General features: G+C 40.5%; 1 long non-coding RNA gene across 2 annotated transcripts; it reads left to right on the forward strand.

Annotated features, from left to right (window-relative positions):
* Positions 1 to 908: 908 nt before the first annotated feature.
* Positions 909 to 3,570, forward strand: LOC123152696 (uncharacterized). 2 transcript variants are annotated; one of them, XR_006476300.1, is made up of 3 exons: positions 919 to 1,365; positions 1,459 to 1,644; positions 1,964 to 3,570. It is a non-coding gene; the product is annotated as an uncharacterized lncRNA (long non-coding RNA). The 2 variants fall into 2 exon arrangements; XR_006476301.1 differs by having other exon boundaries at positions 909 to 1,365; positions 1,459 to 3,570.
* The last annotated feature ends 2,435 nt before the right edge of the window (positions 3,571 to 6,005 follow it).

Here is a 6,005-nt window from a genome sequence, read left to right on the forward strand (position 1 = left end):
AGGCGAGCAGGAGGTTCCCTCGCGCCGGAGGCGCCGTGTCACGCCACTAGGGACAACGCGCCGCACGAACTAGCACGTTGCACGACCAACACACACTTCGACCTATGCCCCCCCTTCAATATGTTTATGAAAATTAAACGAGCCGAAGGCGAGCAGGAGGTTCCCTCGCGTCGGAGGCGCCGTGTCACACCACTAGGGACAATGCGCCGCATGAACCAGCACACACTTCGACCTATGCCCCCCTTCAAGATGTTTATGAAAATTAAACGAGCCGAAGGCGAGAAGGAGGTTCCCTCGTGCTGGAGGCGTCGTGTCACACCACTAGGGACAACGCGCCGCACGAACCAGCACGCTGCACGAACCAGCACACACTTCGACCTATGCCCCCCCCCCCTTCAAGATGTTTATGAAAATTAAACGAGCCGAAAGCGGGCAGGATGTTCCCTCGCGCCGGAGGCGCCATGTCACACCACGCCGGACAACACGCCGCACGAACCAGCATGCTGCACGACCAACACACACTTCGACCTATGCCCCCCCCTTCAAGATGTTTATGAAAATTAAATGAGCCGAAGGTGAGAAGGGGGTTCCCTCGCGCCGGAGGCACTTTTATTTAATTTAGTAAAGTTATACACCTGTGCCTCTCTTGGTGTTCACCTGTGCCTATAAAGAAGTCACACGATTGAATGATTCTGAAGACTGCCGTTTTACATTAAAAAGTTGTTTTTTTTCCTTACTTGAAAGGTCACATCTTATATACTTAAGAAGTTCACCCCCACTATTTGATTTATCTTGACATGCAGCCTATCCACGTCAGCAGCCTTACCACATCAGCAACTCTATTTTTTTCTAGCTAATGATATGTTTTGCATTTAGTTACACAAGTGGGATTTAATTTGCATTAGTACGCAACCAGCCTTGGTCACAGAAGCGACTTGCCGTTTCCTCTTCGTAACAGAACCCCACTGGAACAGAACAGCCCACATCCATCCTATCCCACCTCCACGCAAATCTCATCCTCTCCCACAACCAGGATTATTTCCCCTTTATCTTCTCCTCTATGGCTCCACTCAGGAAACAAATCACCATCTTCATCTCCGCATCAGCCGTTGCACAACTACGGGAAGATCCTCACCTTCAGAAGTGCCGGGGGTGCTGATGGCGTCGTACCGCTGCTGGACAAGCCTTCGTTGGTCGTCGCCGGCAGAGCCGCACGCTGCTGCCGATTCAGTCCACGTAATCACCGCCCTTAAATTGATTCTTGCTGCAGATGAATCGAGCCCCGCGCCCCGATGTCCACCAAAGCTCCCGATGAGTCACATGCGCCACCATCGGCTTCCTCCTCCAACATCACCTGCACCAAAGGTGGGTGGATCTCCTTCCTCTTATATGTCCTCAGATCTGAGCAATTATTTTGATTTATAGCTTTGTTTGGATGCTCTGATTTGGGTGTTGTAGGAAGCCTTTTTCAGAAGAACATCCCTGCTCCGTCTCCAGGCACCTTCTCTATGGCCGCAAGTTCCGCAAGTTTCTCTCACCTACGATTCCTCTCTAACTGAAGCACGATCCGCAAGAATGTGTCAACATCCGATGGATCATGATGATCTCTCTGATCCGGTTGGTTTTGATCGGAAACGATAGATGGTGAGCAATTCCTCTTTGTTCGTTTTCTTTATTTTTCTGAAGGAATAAAACATGAAATTTACCATTTAACACGTGCAACTACAATTCTCTCTCTCTCTCTCCCTCTCTCACACACACACATGTTAGTTCAGTGTGATTTATTTTTATTTTTATTACTTTCCTTTGATAGTTCTATAGAATAAGAGCATATGGCATAGTGCAATTCATTTTCAGGTATTTTGTTGTCCGGTCATATTATTCCAGTGTGAATGGCTTGAGATCAGTCCAATACCCGAGTGACACCGTCGTGTGACTGACATTGTCGTTCTTCTACTGCCAGGTTCAAAACTAAGGTTTTGTTTGTTAGCTGCTAGGAATTTCGGAGGTTCCATTAACAAATCACGTGTATTGCATCCGAAAGGAGGCAAGGAGCTCTATAATTACAGTTAGTGTTTTCTTTCTCCTTTCAAATTGATCATACAAGATTACTCCTCTAGGACATAACAAGTACAAAATGCATTTAGCATTTCTCAATGGCTACTCTTATGGAGTATTGACAATTTTCTATAGTAATATAATTATTGACCTTATGGAGTTTAATTAGTTCCATGCAAGAATTTCTAGGGTTGCTTAATTTGTTTCATTCAATATAGTTGCTTGATGATGAACCTATTTTGTGGAAAGAAGTTCAATGTGCATCAAGGTTAACCTCGAGATCCAGATTTTCTCAAGAATAAGTTTAGCATGTAATTCACAATTTCTAGAACATGATTGTTCATAAAAAAGCATAATATATTCCTACATGATTTTTTACTACAGTTCAATGCGATAAAATTCTATTTTACATAATATCCACTATATCTAGCTTGGTATGCTTCCATCCTCTATCTTATGGAATGGTCTATTTCCACTTTCCAGTTATCACGATGCTCCTACCGCCTTTGTGCTTTTGTTTATACTACTGTGAATAATTCTTATAGAATTTGAGTTTACATGCCAATCAATCAGTGTTTAAGTGTCGTGGGTTTCAAGAAAATTCTCCATAAACTAAACCAGAAGGATGAAAATAGATATTTGTAATTTTATTAAATAATGATATGCATATAATATTTGTCATGTGGGAAATTGAGTTTTAAATTAACTATTTGCATCTAATCAAGGTGGCACAACCACCGAAATGTTTACTCCAGGTACATGTCCCTATCACTCACACTTCTGCATAAGAAATTGGTATTTTTTTTCATAAAATTTGCTAGAGAGATTATTATTGCTACTGCATTGCTGTATCTTTTTTTCATTTATGCGATTCACCCATGCTAAATAAATACGAATTTCGAATGTCACATGGTTTCATACTCCCAGTCATGTCCTTTTTTTAGGGAATCCCAGTCATGTCCTTAATGTGTCTTTTCTCTTACTAGATATTCACTTCAGATATGTAATAGTATAGCCCATACTCAAATAATGTATTTCCTGTTTTTTGAAGGTGTGTGTTTTGTTCTATCAAATTTGTGATACATTATAATTTACAGGTTTCTAATGGTTTTGGTGTTTGTTCAACTGAATGCTCTACCTGACTACACCTCCCTCCCAGGGACAAGATGTACGAGTGTGATGATAAATAAGCAAATAAGGGCGTTGAGATGTTTCTGGTTTGGAGATAGATGCTAGAATAGTAACCAATGTTCAGTTTTCAAGCACGCATGTGTAACTACAATCGAACAATTTTCTCTAAGGCTAAGCACTTAGATATGATCTCTTCAAACCTATTGCTTCACTTGAAAAATGTAAGAACATTAGTTTTCTGATTGTTCTGGTATTGACAGACATCCAAGCCTAAAAGGTCTATCCTCACTGAGAGAATCAAGTACGACCCCTTTTGTATCCTTCTGTCTAATTGTACTCTGTTGCGTGGCACCCTATTAAATAAGATGTAAATGGAGCATATATGTTGTTACTCAGGAACCATTCTATTTTTCCACCTTTGGATAATAGACAACTAAGTTATATTATCTGAGAAGGTGCATTCTAATCAACCAAATATGGAGATGCTCTATAATATAAAACCTTTCCAGACTTTTCACATCATTCCATCCAAGGTTAAAAAGACATATATTTATATTTATTTCAATAGTTACTATTTCTCCATAAATCCTTCTCCTATCAATACTACAAATTCCCACTGCAACGCGCGGGGTATTATCTAGTTTGATAGTGTTGGTAGTCCCTGCCCATAACTAACCCATAAATCTCCATTACCCGGAAATATAATGGGAACAAAAAGGGAAACGAGAAAGGGAAACAGGGAACCAACCGCACGAACTGGTATTTTCTTTGTGTTTTCGCGCGGGAAGAGAAAACGGAAAATTCTGGTAGTTCGAGGGTCAAATTGCAAAACACACGAAACCACAAACCGGAAAGGGAAAACCGGGAACTAACCGCGCCAACTGGTTTTCCCTCGCGGGAGCGCTCCGCGCGCGACACTTGTCACACGCGGAATGCTCCCGAACCGCTCGTTACGAGCGCTCCGAAGAAGCGCTTGTTAACTAGTTGCTCCCGAATAAAGAAGCGCACTGCGGTGTGGCTTCATTCTAGGCCGGACGAGATTCCGGACCTATGTAATGCAGACATGGCTATCACTTAATTAATGAATCCCCCTTTTTCCTTGCAAAAAAAGGAATAAATTCCCTTTTCTCCGCAGAAAAAAGAACTACCGACGTGTGCCGAAGTGCCCTTAAGCAAAACGATCAAAAGAATCCCTTTAATCAACGATGCTCCATGTAGTGGTATACTTCAAGCACAACTCCCAATGTTTACTTTTCAATTGCTGCCAAAGCCTTGCTACTTCCGACGGGTTCAGCCCTTGATAATTTTCGTACGTCCCAGGCTTCGTACGTTCCAGGCGTTTCCTCCTTCTCTCGATTCGTTTCTATCAAAAAAAGGAAAATCACAGGACGCATAGAGCCGCAATAGGCCGGCCCGTTAGCAGACAAAGATCCCGCGCTAAAAGAATTTCGAAGAAAAAAAATACCGCAACGTGAGGAATCGAACCCAACCACTCATGCTAGAACACTCAAATGCTGACCAATATACTAAACAAGACTATGTGTTTTATTAGCACCACGAAATTTTAAATTAAGTACATAGTGGCACCAGATACTGAGAGGAAAATATATTTTTCAAAGTGAATATATTTTAGAATGCGAAAATTTGGCAAAGTTGTTAATTTAAAGTCGCACATTTATTTAAAGAAAAATATTTGTCTTTTTATTTTTTTGAAACCTGAGTACTTTTTAAAACACTGACAATTTTTTTAAAACTAGGAGGTATTGTTGTGATTATTTCTCGGATTTAGAAATATTTTAAAAACACAAATATTTTTTGAACTTTAAATTTGAAAAGGCAAACATTATTGTAAACATGTCTTTTTTAACTGGGAGGTACTGTAGCTAATTCTTAATCTATACGTATATTAATAATACTTGGCGAATATTTGAAATATGCCCACATGATGCTTTGTTTTACTTTATTTTATTAAACTAGGGATATGAAAGAAATTTTTTTCTCTTCCGCGTCTCCACGTACAACCAGTCTCACACGGCTCAGTGATGCCCGTCAAAATGCATGAGGAGTCCAGCTAAGGTTTCATGGTCTATCTAACACAAACTACTCAATTTACATGATGACACAAATATATATTATGTGCAGTGCTTTTTCCCTCTTACATTAGCCAAATAATAAAAACAAATTGTGTTCAACGCTTTTGATCTTCATCAGACACGAAGGCAGCTCAACAATCCAGCTATTGGTGAAGGAAATATGCCCTAGAGGCAATAATAAAGTTGTTATTTATATTTCCTTATACCATGATAAATGTTTATTATTCATGCTAGAATCATATTAACCAGAAACTTAGTACATGTGTGAATACATAGACAAACAGAGTGTCACTAGTTTGCCTCTACTTGACTAGCTCGTTGAATCAATTATGGTTATGTTTCCTAAACCATAGACATGAGTTGTCATTTGATTAACGGGATCACATCATTAGAGAATGATGTGATTGACTTGACCCATCTGTTAGCTTAGCACGATGATCGTTTAGTTTGTTGCTATTGTTTTCTCCATAACTATACCTGTTCCTATGACTATGAGATCATGCAACTCCCCAATACCGGAGGAACACTTTGTGTGCTACCAAATGTCACAACGTAACTGGGTGATTATAAAGGTGCTCTACAGGTGTCTCCGATGATGTTTGTTGAGTTGGCATGGATCAAGATTAGGACTTGTCACTCCGGTTGTCGGAGAGGTATCTCTGGGCCCTCTCGATAATGTACATCATAATAAGCCTTGCAAGAAATGTAGCTAATGAGTTAGTT

This window comes from Triticum aestivum, chromosome 7A, assembly GCF_018294505.1.
Source record: "Triticum aestivum cultivar Chinese Spring chromosome 7A, IWGSC CS RefSeq v2.1, whole genome shotgun sequence".
Taxonomy (NCBI): domain Eukaryota; kingdom Viridiplantae; phylum Streptophyta; class Magnoliopsida; order Poales; family Poaceae; genus Triticum; species Triticum aestivum.